The sequence below is a fragment of the Calypte anna genome, chromosome 1 (genome assembly GCF_003957555.1).
Source record: "Calypte anna isolate BGI_N300 chromosome 1, bCalAnn1_v1.p, whole genome shotgun sequence".
NCBI classification, from domain to species: Eukaryota; Metazoa; Chordata; class Aves; order Apodiformes; family Trochilidae; genus Calypte; species Calypte anna.
This window is the reverse complement of record NC_044244.1, coordinates 173,892,413-173,906,005: the sequence shown is the minus strand read 5'-3', so window position 1 is coordinate 173,906,005 and position 13,593 is coordinate 173,892,413. Positions and strand designations below refer to the sequence as shown.

The 13,593-nt window shown below is 41.0% G+C and overlaps 1 protein-coding gene across 7 annotated transcripts in view; it reads left to right on the top strand.

Annotated features, from left to right (window-relative positions):
* Window positions 1–13,220, top strand: part of SERTM1 (serine rich and transmembrane domain containing 1) — a 45,729-nt gene extending 32,509 nt beyond the window's left edge. For 3 of the 7 annotated variants that reach the window (XR_003988709.1, XR_003988700.1, XR_003988713.1), the window contains one exon: window positions 12,987–13,220. The gene's annotated coding sequence lies outside the window, so the exon portion shown is untranslated. Of the gene's footprint in view, window positions 1–3,415; window positions 3,911–5,403; window positions 5,465–5,661; window positions 5,673–12,986 lie in introns of those variants that run through there. The other 4 variants (XR_003988718.1, XR_003988715.1, XR_003988705.1 and 1 more) reach the window with 4 other exon arrangements.
* The last annotated feature ends 373 nt before the right edge of the window (window positions 13,221–13,593 follow it).

The following is a 13,593-nucleotide window of genomic DNA, read 5'->3' as shown; positions in this document are numbered from 1 at the left end:
GGAAAAAAACTAGAATAAGTGTAATGAAATAATAAATAGTAATAATAATGTTGAATCACATACAAATGTATACAGATCTGTACATACAGAACCCATGCTCTGCAGTTGGTAATTACTTTCCAGACAGAAAAGTTCCACACTTGACTCAGCAGGAGATGGGAGTGCCTGAGTTCAGGGTCCCACTGACACTCTACAACAGCCTTGGAGCATCCAAGATGGTCCTACTTGGGAAGGCAGGAGAAGAGAAGCTGTCTCAAAGAGCCACATTCTCCTCTTCAGGAAAACAAGATGAGGGAACACAGGCATCAAAGGGAAAAGATGACAAATAAGCAAACTCCACACCAGCCTGCACCCCAGCCAGAGAAGGACACTCTGAAAAGCCATTTCATACTGAGCACCATGGGGAGGAGCACTGTGATTGGTCCATTTGGGTCACCAGAACCACCCTCTTCTCCTTACAGGCACAGCTCCCACCCACAGATCACCTTACAGGCACAGATCTGCCCCCTCCCCAGGTGGGCAGCAGATGGGGGGGGCCTGGGCAGTCTCAGGTCAGTATTTATCCTGGTACCCTCAAACCAAGACACCTGCTCATTTAGTTCAGGAAGCTACAGCTTTTCACAGTGCTTAAGACCCCTCCTGCAGCAATCAGCCTGCAAAGCCACCACTGAGCCACCACATGAGGCAGCAGAAATCACTGCCTTGCACCATCAGACATACCAGACCAGGACATCTCTGCAACATCTTTCAATGAGACATTCTTGCTTTCATTTCTTTTTTTTTTTTTTTTTTTTCCACCATCACTACCCCTGAAACAGACTTCTTTTGGCTTTGCTGCTCATTTGTTTACCATACTTGCAGCTCAAAATAAAATCATAATAAGGCACAGGGCAATCCTTGCCCCAGTCTAAACACATTGAAAGGGAAAAAACAAACAAACAAAACCCCAAAACCAAAACAAAAACCCAAACAAAACAAAACCCAACCAAACAAAAAAACAAACAAAAAAAACCACCCAAACCTGATGTTTTGCTCCCTCACAGATAAATTATTAGGTCTTAAAATTGGGAAGTCTTTTCCAAAGTCATAAAAAAGGCATATGGCAAATTTGAGCTGGAGCTCAGTATCCAATCCTCTGCCCAGGTACTGCCTAGAAGGGTCTCTACTCTGAATGTTCAGTTAAAGGGTAGGTACCTTTTATGTCTCTCAAAGGGTAGGTAACTTTTAGGTCTCTCACTCCTTTTCCTACCACAGCAAACATACTCAGTGCTAAGTGACAATCTCTTTTCCATATGAGGTGATAAAAGGTGACAAAACTGCACAGTGTCAGAAACTCAAGATGAGGAGCTGCACTATCAAAATTACTTCGAAATGTTTCAGTTTTCATTATCTAAGAGAAGGGATTTTTGTTTGCTTGGGGTTTTGTGTGTTGGGTGGGGTTTTTGTTACTAGTTAATGTAGAGAATAAGCATCTTCTACTGAAGAGGAGTCATATAGGTTAATATAGACAGTGGAGCTCTTTATCTAAACATTAACACAGTCATATGGTAAGCTCAGCAACATTCCAGGTTTCATCAATGCTATTGACCAGATTTTGATTGCCTAGAATGGATGCCGAGGCAATAAAACTGTTAGTAAATGCTTACATGTAGAGTCTTCACCTGCAAGCTGAATCCCACCTTAGTTAACTACAAGATAGGCTCCAGTCCCAAAGGATCTGCTCCAGTCTCCTTGGACAACTAATGGAGGGAAACAGTGTTAATGAACAAAACCTTCCAAGATCTAAAGTTTCAGATACCTGTTTTCTGGTGAGGCATTTCATGACAGAACTGATTTTTGGCAGACTTTAGGCTGACCAGCTTGGGCACTGCTGTGAATTCATTCCATACACCTCTGCTCTCTGAAAACCTCACTTGAGAAACCGCCACAGATGAGCTGTAATGCACTGGCTTTGCATCTCCCTCCTCTGGACACATCAAGCCCCACCAACCAGGGATCAGAGACTTCTCTTTTTTGCACAACAGTTGAAAACATTAATGGAGATAAAGTTTGATGTCTGCTTTTTTAAACCCATTCACTCACCAGCTCCTTTAGCAATGTCTGCTGGAGCAATTTTCATAAAGCTCATACAGACTGGAAATTAGCCATTAGATAGGCAGCTGGAAATAACAAACATCTGTAGCAAAGCAAGGATTACCAATATAAAGATTCCTTTTGTGTTACTGTCCACTTCTCAAATAATGTAGCAGAGGGGAATGGTTCAGTTCTCATAACTTAAACCAAATAAGGATTGAAGCAATTTACTGATTTCTTAGCAATATATAAGTCAAATGCAGTACATTATACATCAGTAATAAAACAAATAGACAACGTCTCCTTCAAGAGAAGAAAGATCCCTCCACAAGTCCTTCAATGTGTACCTGGGTCTGGGTCCTCACTTGTCGCACCCAATACCATCACGCTGAGCCCACAGGCTCCATGGGACATCCTGTGGGGATGTTGCTCTGCCTGACATAGCTGGAGGTTGCAGTGCTGGCAGGGCAGCTTCTGACTTTGTCAAACCAGGTTTGTCTGTTGCTGGTTACCCTCCAAGGTGTCTTTCCCAGGCCAATACAAATTTTCACGCTGCTTCTGTACTTTATAGGCTGATTCCTTCTTTGCTTCAAAGCTCCCTTTGAAGTTCCCTAGCTACTGTTTAATCCACTGATGGTCTCTCTTCCCCTTTAACACCACCAGTTGGAGACTGATGGTCACCTTCATCTTTAATGTGATCAGCTAACAATGAGCAAATGTCCTCCAGACAGCTTTGTGTATTCAGTACACACAGAGACACTATTTCCACACTCCTGTGTTACCAGGTGTTGTCACTCAGGCCATTTGCTCTCGTGGGCTGCGAGAGTCCACCCCCAGTTATTTTTAAAAGTGTTGTGAATATTCATCTCTTCCCTGGTTATTTTTTATTCTTTGTGTTTGTGGTTTGACTTGGTATCTTTGTGGGTGCTTACCTGCAAGCCTGTTGCTCACTGAAGTAGGCAGCAGCACTTCTACTGAATTAAAGGTTGTACATTGTAGCTTCTGATAATTATACAAAGAAAACCAAATGTGACTCAACACACTGGGTTGCTAAACTGTTGATAAGTTATACCCTACAGATGCCATTTACCATCCATCAGTCTTGTTACAGCCTAGCAGAGGGAGCAAAGAGCAGGAAGCCGAGGTATCATTTGCTTCCACACTTGCCCTTGCTGTTGATGTGCCATGATCCATTAATCACAAAGATTGCAGGCTGTCAAACTCCACTGAAACCTCTTTAGCAGTCTGAATGGGTGTTTAGAGTAGTAGAGAGATCTGCTCCAACTTCAGGGGAAACAGCAGCTGCACCTGACCTTAATAAACCTGTGTCTCTTCCTATTAGAAGCATGGCACACCAGAACTAGCCCACATCATGGGAATGTTGTACTCTGAAACCTTTTGATCCTCTGGCACCCCAAGCTTGGTTTTAGACTCCTTCATTCATCTACAGGAACTAACAGGGGCTCATGGATGCTTTACTTGCTGCTGGCTTCCTTCCCCCCTGTGCCAGCTGCTCAGACTCTGTCTCTTGGCCCTCCCTGCTTCACCTCATGGCCCATGCTGGACCTTCTCAAGCCACCCAAAGTTATTGTCCAGAGCTCCATCTCAAGACAGGACTGAGCCCAAGGGGGATGCATGAGGAATATTTTGCTCAGCTATTTATCTGTAGCACAGTGCATCAAACACTGGCTTGGTCTGTAACTGCAGGCAGGGACAGCCCCAAATGTGGAAGTGGGGAAAATGACTGAGAGAAACCATCCAGCTATTGCCTGCAAAATGGGAAGGTCAAGAATCCAAACCAAGTCAAATAGCAGTGTTATCAAGCCAGAAAATTTAATAATCATTGGGACTGAAAAGTTACAAGACTTTTCTGAAGAAAGAGCAAGCAATTGCTTGCAGGAAAACCAATAGAGACACTGAAAAAGTATAATACTTTCCTTGGGCAAGTGTTGGAGGAACTTCAGTTTCAGAAAAAAACTGATCTGCCAAGGAAAGGCTAGAATATAGGCTCTGTTTATTTTAATCTTGTTTTCTCTGCTTGTTATGTTTCTATGAATAAATAAATCTCAGTAGTCTGGGAAGCAGCTGTGCTGGGTTTTCTTGATCCCAGCAAACTGGAGGGTGGCAAATTGGTGTGATGCCAGTTTTGAAAAGGACTCCAGGGGAGCTCTGAGGAGCTCTAGGTCTGTAATCTTGATGCCTCTACCAGGCACATTAATTGAAAGTATAATGAAGGTTAGAATCAGTGGATAAAAATGGTTTGAGAAGACTCCATTTTTTGTGAAGAAAAATTCTGCCTTATGAACAAGTTGTCTGAGGGGTTGAACTCAGACAGAAGTGATCAGTATCACCCTGTCTACTTCAATTTCCAAATGCCTTTTGATTAATCCCATTGCCACAGATCATTTAGGAAACTAAGCAGCTATGGAGCAAGCAGAACAGTCCTTCTGTGGATGAGTAAATGGTAAAGAAATAGGAAACAGAACGGAGGAGCAAGTGTTCACTTTACAGATGGGAGGGGATGGGATCTTTTTGCTATTTGACGTAATTTATGAATGAGAGGGAAGAGGAGGTTGTTAACAAGCTGTTGTGATATTTCTGAATAAAGTAAGTTACTTGGGGTAGTAACATTGAAGTCAACAATGAAGAAAAAAGGACAACCTATAAAAGTGAGTGAGTGGGCAGGATAGGAAAGCAGATAAAGTTTACTCTAGGTAAATATAAAGGATGCACTTTAAAAAATGTATTCAGTGGTTTCTCAACTGCTCAACCCCATTCAAGATTAAGTTCCTGGAGCTATAATGGAGAGTGCCATGAAAATAACAGCCCCATCCTAGTTCTCAGCTGCGGTCAAGCAAAAAAGACAAATCAGGAAGAAGTATCCTTGTGCCACTGTACAAATCCACACTGTTCCTGTATTATGAAAACTACATGCAGCTCTGCTCCCTTCCTCACTGAAAGGTTTTAGAAGGGCAGGAAGAAGACAGTAGGATATTCAGAGGTATGAAATGGCATTTATATGGAGCATGTAAGATTCTTCAGGCTGAAAAAGAACGAGTGCATAAACATATTTGTTCATGGAGAGAATGGATGGGGATCAGTGGTTAGTTCTGTTTTGCAAATGAAGAAAGTAGGAGCCACACAGAAGACCAAGGAGAGAAGTTGGTCCCTTGTGCAAAGAGTTGTTTGCTAAAAGTTTGTGTTTAATGTTTCTAAATAAATAGAAACAACATATGGCTTAGGAGGCCTGACACCTGAAACTGGTTTGCAGTTGAGAGACTATGAGAAGGAATTACATCTAGTTGTCCTAATTCTATATTCCTCCCTTAGGTATCTACTTAAGGCTGCTGCTGAAAATAAGATGCTAGGATCAATGGACTTCTATTATGTGACCCAGTTCTTACACCACTTACTTTCAGATATGTCCTAGGGACAATGTAAACTCTGTTGGGTGGATGAAGGTAATGATGACAATGGAATGGTGGATTTTTCAACACAGCACCTCTGCCAGAACTGGGCTGCTGAGATGCATGCAATTAATTGTAGGTACACCATTTAAAAGAAAAATCTACAAAGAGTCTGAGTGTGTCTTCCTACTTGTCTACCCCAAGGCATAGCATAGCACAATTCCCTTTATTGGAAATATAAAATGAAAGCAGATTCACCTCTCTAAAAATAACCAGAATTAAAAATCTAATTGCTTTTTTGCTAGCACTTAAGCTCCAGGAATGTAAATGCAAAAAGTAAGAAAGAGGGACTGCCTTCCAGGATGTATTCTGCAGTGCTAATATTGAGCAATGATAATTTTAAAATTTATAGCAAGCACTGCTGTAATTATTTTTGGGTATGCTGTAAAAATGGCAGCATAGGGTTCCGGGTGTGTTAGTCTAAGGATTTTTCTCTGCAAGGGGGTTATTTCACACAGAGCCAGGATATGCTCAGAATTGCAAATTAGAGACTCTTTATAGAGTCAGCTATATCTACCTGCAGCTAAATAATTGCTTCTCTGCAGCTGCATTTTTCCCCAAAGTAAATTTTCAGCATTCAGGGCAAATATACCAGAGGTGTATGTGCCACGGGTGGGCCTCTACATATCACAGAGTTCTCCCTGGGACCCATATTGGAATTTATAGCAAAAAATCAGGCAGAAGCTACTCAAATCCTGGGACTTTGTGGACAAGCACAAAATATATTGATAACCTGAGCTGACAGATGAATGTCAGTATTTGCATTATATGTCTTACTGAGCTTGGTGCAATATTAGGGAAAAATAAGGATTATTTAATAAAAATGCTAGTGCATGAAACTCATACTTTCCCAGTGTGGGGGGAATTACCACTACCAAAAAAGTTTCTTTCTGACTCCAGCAACATTCCATTCACCATCACCCATGAGTATGGATAAAAAACCAAGCCTAAGTAAATGCCACTAAATATTCTTCCCAAGAGGATGGCATCCCTGCAGGATGCCTTCTGCAGGGGCTGTAATAGAGGCATGGCCTGAGGGCTGTCCTAAAGCAGGAGCAATTTTTTGCAACATGACTGAAAAGGAGGAATGCTCCAGAAGATACCCTGAGATCTCATGTTGCTTCCCCACAAAGAAAAATTCCATTATTTCATGTTCTCCAATGACTGTATAGGAAATCCACAATGACTTTGTCTTCCAAAAAATCCAGATCCATCCCAGATAACTTCAGATACATAGGCACAGCACTTGCACTCCTAGTAACGTAGAACAACAGGTGATCAGGCAATTAATTTATCCAACATACAGATGGTTTTGTTCTGCAGTCCTGACTCAGGTGTGGGGAAGATCTGAACTGAAGCATGTCACTTGCTGGGTAAGTGTGAAGAGGGTTAGAGCAGTTTATAAAAAGATAAATTTGCTTTCTCTTCCTGTTTCAGAAAAGAGCATTTTGTGTAGGATTTTTTCTGAGAGGAGTATGAAAAATGACTTGATTTAGAGTTCCCAACTGGATGTAGGAGTCAGGAATCTAGCAGATAAACACCACAAAACTAAAGTGCTTTTGAGCATGCACTGAAGGATAACTTCAGGTGTATTGAGAAAAGTGTATGGAAAACCAAGCATGTTACAAAGCACACATGCATCATGCTCAAGCAGCTGCTGAGTGGAAACTGGATCCAAACTGGACCTTGGCAGCAGCTCTGAGCTCTGAGCTTAGGGTGAAGGCAAGAAGCAGGACAGAACTTCCTCCTATGAACAAATGTTGGCCTGTCTCACCTCTTGCAAGGCCACTGGATCAAGCACAAAAATATTGTCCTGCCAACTGGGATTTAGGCAAGTAATCTGCAGGTAAGTAAGGCAGAAGTGAGGAAAGGTTCAGCTTCCTATCCTGTCCCACTTTCTACAGCTAGTAGGCATAGAAAGACTCATTAGTGGCTCCTTGTGACATGTCTGAAGATGCTCAGTAAAAATGTCACCTGAAGTGACACAGTTTCTTGATTCATGAGAGTTGTCCAGTCCCTAAATTTTTTCAGAAGAGAAGGACTGATTTCTATATAATTGCATCATCACTCTTCATTTTAACACCAAGCTACCATATATTCTCGTATTTGTTTAAGTTGAAATCGGTCTCTAATCCAATCCTAATAAGAAAGATTGAATTATATCCATGATGGAGTTGATGACACACTGATAATTATAAGGTTGTATGAATTAATAAAGACATACTAAGAGAGTAGGCCCACCGAAACAAGGCTCTTGCACAATAAAATGCAACCCTGGACAACTACAGCTTAATTTTGTGTTGCTGTTTGAAAATGAAGAGTGATGTAAAACCACATTCTGGGGTTTCATGTTTGTTACATCTTAATTACTTTCAGATCAGACATATTCCCTTTATCAGTAAGAGATGTGTTCTGCCAGCCCTGCAAGGGCTGCTGCCTTCTAAAACTCTGACCCGCTTCTCTCCTTGTTATGTCTGTTTTGATGGCTATTGAAAGGCAAGCTGTGAATTCATTCCAGACCTGTCAGCCCTAAAATCTTCCAACTGTGCTTTTCCAACATCTGTGCCCAGCTCCATGCTGCCAGGTTTGGTGATCACTGAGTTGTGAATGCCCTTGAGGGATTCAACACATTCAGTGTTAATGACATTATGCATATAAGGTACTTTTAGAGCTGAACACCAAAAAAAGAGTATTTCTGTTATAAAATAGGCAGATCTGACTATGTGCACAGGAAGTGATCTCTTAAGTAAGAAGGTGTCATTTTTACATATCTGCTTTCCAGAGCATAACTACACTATAATTATTTTTGACAATACATCAGACTAATGTACTCTGATATATTCTGTAAAATTAATGAAGCCATAGTGATGGCAGGTAGAGCACCAGCACTTTGCTGGTAAATCCTCAGTGAGTGATTAATTATAGAATTAGGGGCTTTAGCAAAAACCTGTCTATTCTCCTGCTAGTGCAAAGAGTCTCAAGGGTTTAGGGAAAAGGTGATTTAAATTTTAATGAATTATAAATTTTAAAAAAGGAATAAAATTAAGTAATGTTCTTCTGTAATAGAAGATGGCAGATGTCTTATAGAAAGAGACTAAATTGTTCTATTCAGAGCGTCAGTATGTGCATTTTTGCTAAACTGATTTATTTACCTGTTTCTTTTAATGCCAGCTATTTTGTTCTCTGTGGTGATAAACACACAGGAGGTACAGTCATTTTAGCTCCTTTGTGGAGAAGACAGTTCAAAGCAAAGAAATAAAGCAAGAAAGCAAGAAATAAAAAAAATTTGCTCCACTGGCTTTCTTAACAGTGAAGCCTGTCCTTCCACTCTTCCCACTGAGAAGAGACTAATGAAAGAATTTATATATAAAAAAACCCACTATTCCTCTTATCTTTAGTACCCCTTAACCATTTGCTGCAAGGTTGTAACCCACCTGTTTCATCCCTTGCAAGGGACAAAGGTTCTTACAGAAGCCCCCATCCAATGGCAAATGCTCAGAACTTTAACAGTTTAAACTCCAAAATAATAACTTTTATCAACTGCATTTTGAACAGGTATGAGAAACCTGGCTCTGAAGTGTAGTTACTTATGGGCTAGTGGGGAAGAAATGGATGATGAAGGTTGTCAACACTTCCTTTGGGTGGGAAGTTGCCACCTTCTGTTAAGGAAATGACAGTACCAAGGCTACTCAAAATACAATTCTTGGCATTTTATTACTGACTCTTTGTTGCTCGGTTTTTAACTTTCTGTTTGCCATTAAAATTACTGGGGAGGTAATTCAGTGTAAGAAAAACTTCAAGTTCACCAAGAGCCTCAACATATCCTCTGATCCAGCATGGGCATGGTGCAAGATCCAGGCACGCAGCTAACAGAAACCAGGAGAAACCTTTGAAGCTGAGGCCTCAAATATTAATTATGTGGGGGTTTTTAAAGCAAATTTTTGGATTTTCAGAGCATGAAACACAGCTTCTTTGTGTTTAGATATTTAAGGAGAAAGGAGGTTACCAAAGACTGGCAAGGTATCTTTTTAATAGGTTACTAAGTGTGGCATAGAGGTTCTAAATAGATTTACATCCAGGAAAGCCCCATGAGACTGTGCCAGTTCCTTTGAGGAGGATGTGGTGAGGTATTTAACAAATTGCCAGTTCAATGTACTACACTATGTCTTAAGGTTCAAGCAACTTTGGGATTGCCATTTGTAAGGCATGCATCTGAAATCTTGCTCCTTTCAGTTTTCATTACTTTGTAATGCTTCCTTTTGAAGAAAAAAAATTTTAGAAGTCCCTATGTATGCCTTTAAATTCTTTGGTCCAAACTGTTTCCTGTTGTGGATTTCATGCTGACTTGCCACAACTAAGAACGAAACATCTTGACATTCCATCTTGACATGGAATATCCTGTCCTTCAGTAATGAAATAGGTAATAGGCTGATAAGCCCTGTTTCATTAAACCACTTCCAGGAAAAAACGCTGAGTAATAAAACTTTCAGTACAGAGTGGTCACTCATGAAAATGTCAAATTTTTATTTATAAAAACCCAAACATTCAGAACAGGCATCATAGTATTTACATCACTCAGATTACAGAGCAGGATACCAAAGTTCTTTGATTTTCATCCAAAAATTCATAGGGTATCATCAACAAAAATTAAGTCCAAAGTCACTCTATCTTATATCAGAATAAATTAGCATTGAAATGTATTATTATTTCACAAAGGAGACTGCATGGACAAAGTGATCAAAGCAACAAAACAGCTCTCTGATGAGAATTAATTTCCTGAGAGAACCTCTGCTTTCATGGACTTTTAATGTCTCTTTCAGAAGTCTTCTGAGTTAAATCCTGATGCCTTTACTCAGTATTTCTACAGCCAAAAAGGTAAAAGTGGTTTTCCATCAGAAGAATATCAGATGTGACTATTGACTGAAGTACTTCACAAGTCAGATGCTGTTCTCCCTCAGGTCCTGCTTTCCCCACAGCTGGAGGCTCACTCCCCCAGTTTTACCAATGGACTAGACAAGGCAACTGAACAAAGATGTGTGTTTTTGAATTTATTTTGAGCTCAATCTAGTTCCTTATCATTCACTGCATATCCTTACAAACACATATCCTGCCAGCACAACTGTAGGGGACCTGCCTGGTGGCACAGATGAGAAAGATGGCAGCTCCTTAAAGCATCATGAAGCCACAGCCTTACATGCATGCTCTTTGACTAAGAAGGTCTATAATTAATGCATACATTGTAGTACTGCTTCTATAAGTCATGGTGGTATATGCAAACAAATTGGTGAATTGATTGCCAGGTCATGGAAAATTAAGCTGGCTGTATTACTGACTGGTTGAGTACAAGCTGGCCAGAAACTCCTGCAAGTTTACACTTTGTCAGCCTCATTGAAAGCAGTTACCAGTGCTCCTCAGACAAAGATAGGTCGTCTGTCCCAAAAGAGATATCCCCTCTGTCCAAGGAATACTTCTGCTGTTGTATAAGCTATGTAACCTAGTATTGCATCTGGCAGAGAATCACGATTAAGTATTTCTCTTTAATTCTGGTAGATAGAATCAGCTGTGGTATTTGGAAAATAGCTCTTCCAGCTCTTCCAGTTGGTTTTCATTGATTTCAGCATCAAAATCCAGATGTGAAATTAAATACCATGGCCAAGTCTGTCTAACATTGTGCTGCTGAAGAGAACAGTTTTGGCTTCTCTCTCCTATGCAGCACCCACATGTGAGTCCTAAATGCACCAGCACCTTTGCCTTGCTCCCAGGAGTTTGGCTGCCTGTGCTCATGGCCAGCTTTGATACCAGAGAGCTGCACAGCCTTGGATGGCTAAGAGAGAAAGATTTGCAAAGAACCTCTTTGCTTGGCTGGGGCTCTTTGCCTTGGTCCATCCTAGAGCATTGCTGCAGCCATGCATATCCCTGTCAGTGCACTGACCTGGCCATGAGCCATGGACTTTAACTTCCTCAGGCCCTGCCCTGTTACTATGGACTTGTCCAGTAGTCTGGGCTCTTGGCAGAATGCAGATACCATCCCAAGTCCTGTTCTGCTCTCCTCAGCCAGGTATTGTGGAACAGGGCTGTTGTCCCTCCCTGTCCTGTTGTCATCCTCTCTCTTGGCCCCTCTTCCCCTGCAGCACAGCTCTGCTCCTGCTCCTGCCTGTCTTGCTGATCCACAGGGACTCCCTGCTCTTCTTCACCTTTCTGTCAGGCCAGTTCCCTGCTGAACATTGTTATTACAGCCTATTATTATCATAACCTATCACATAAGATTGATGACATAAACCCATAAAGTTACTGGACACATATGTCCGTGACCTGTACCTCCTCTGATGTTCCAAGATGTAGAAATGATGTACAAGGTGGGATTACGCAGGCAGCTGGTGTTAGGACAGCTCAGAAACCTAAGCTGCTTCTGCCACAGTCAATATCAAGGACCCTTTCAGGTAGGGTCCTGCAGCTGATCCAACAGCCCAGTGTAACCAGCTGGCTATTGGAAAAGAGGGATCACAACAGGTGAGCCAAGTGTAACACCCAGAAATACCTGAAAGATAGCACACATACACCTCTGGTTTTCACCCTGCCAACCGCTTGAATTCACAATCACCCAGTGATTAATTATATCACTTGTCACCTTGATAACATCTGTTTTTAGAAACTGGGCTATACAATAGTGAAAAATAGGAAGCCTTAGTTATGTGTTTCTACATTCAATACACCTCCATGCCAATTAAAAACTGTATTCATTTGCTTAATGAAGAAGGCAGATTCCCCTAGAAGATGAATATTTTCTGACAGACCTCATGTCAGGACACTAGCACAGTGCAATCAATGCATCTACAGTAAGAACCTTCTGTCTCCCTTCTCTGCAGTTACAAGGGAAAAAAAACATTTGCCATTTTCTGTGCATAATTTCTGTGTGTTGGGCATATTGCTTTCCCATCTTTGAAAGTAAAAAGAGAATTATCTGGAGAAACATGGTTATCTCTCCACAACACAGGGGCTCAAAAAAGCAGCAATTTCTTATAATATGCCCTTCCCTTCATCATCTAAAGTGCAATTTGGAGCCCACCTAGGGAGGAGTGGGGTTGAGAGTAGCAAAAAACCAGAATGAGAAAGGAATAGGTAGTGCACTGCACTGCCAGGAGTCATGAGAGGGTTTAGAGGCAACAAAAACTGTGTTGGATGATAGAAAAAAGTCCCAGTCTCTGTAACTTAAAGCTTTTTGGGGTCTTGTCTTCCTTACTTTGTCCACTAGGCTTCTACTTCAGAACACCCAGGGCTGTCTTTACTACCAGTGGGGAAACACAGGCAATGTGAGGCCATGCACAATGGGCAGATTTTTTAGCTATTTAATTAGCTAATTAATAAACCTATTCACTCTGTTGATAACAGGGAAGACTGAAGTGGCATGTAGAAACGTCCCAACCATTGTCTTTTCCATTTTCACAGATAATCTTCCAACATCTCCAATCTGCTCACTGCAAAAAATGCAAAGCAAACCTTAAGAAGAGAATGAAGATCATTGACTGCAGAGGACTGCATAGAAAGAAACCATGAAGAAGCTGTCTTCTCCTGTGGAAGGACTTTTACATCCCATTCAGCACTTTTATTTCACAAAGGGTTAGTGCCTTTTCAGGAAAAGATGAAACCAACTCAGAAAGTGTGTCAGCCCTATATAGATAATTATCATGAATAAAATCAATTTGTCATGTTGAAATGCAGATTTGTGGCTTATTACAGAGTGTACATACAGAAAAAGTTCATCCAGTTCAGGTCTTAAATTAATCTTCTCACTGATTTACAAATGTTAAATTGTCTGAGGTATCCACACTATGGCTAGAATGAAAATAAGGTTAGATTCTTTCAGAGCAGCTACACATCCAAGTTTAGGAGATATAAGTTCATTATTTTAGTCATGAACATCCAAAATCAGTGTCACAGAGAGCTCTATTCCACACTGAATGCTGACCAAATGTGGCCAGTATCTCTTCTTGGGAGAACAGCTGAATAAACATGTGAATGTGACAATCAGTAGCTGGCACTTTTTACCAATTTT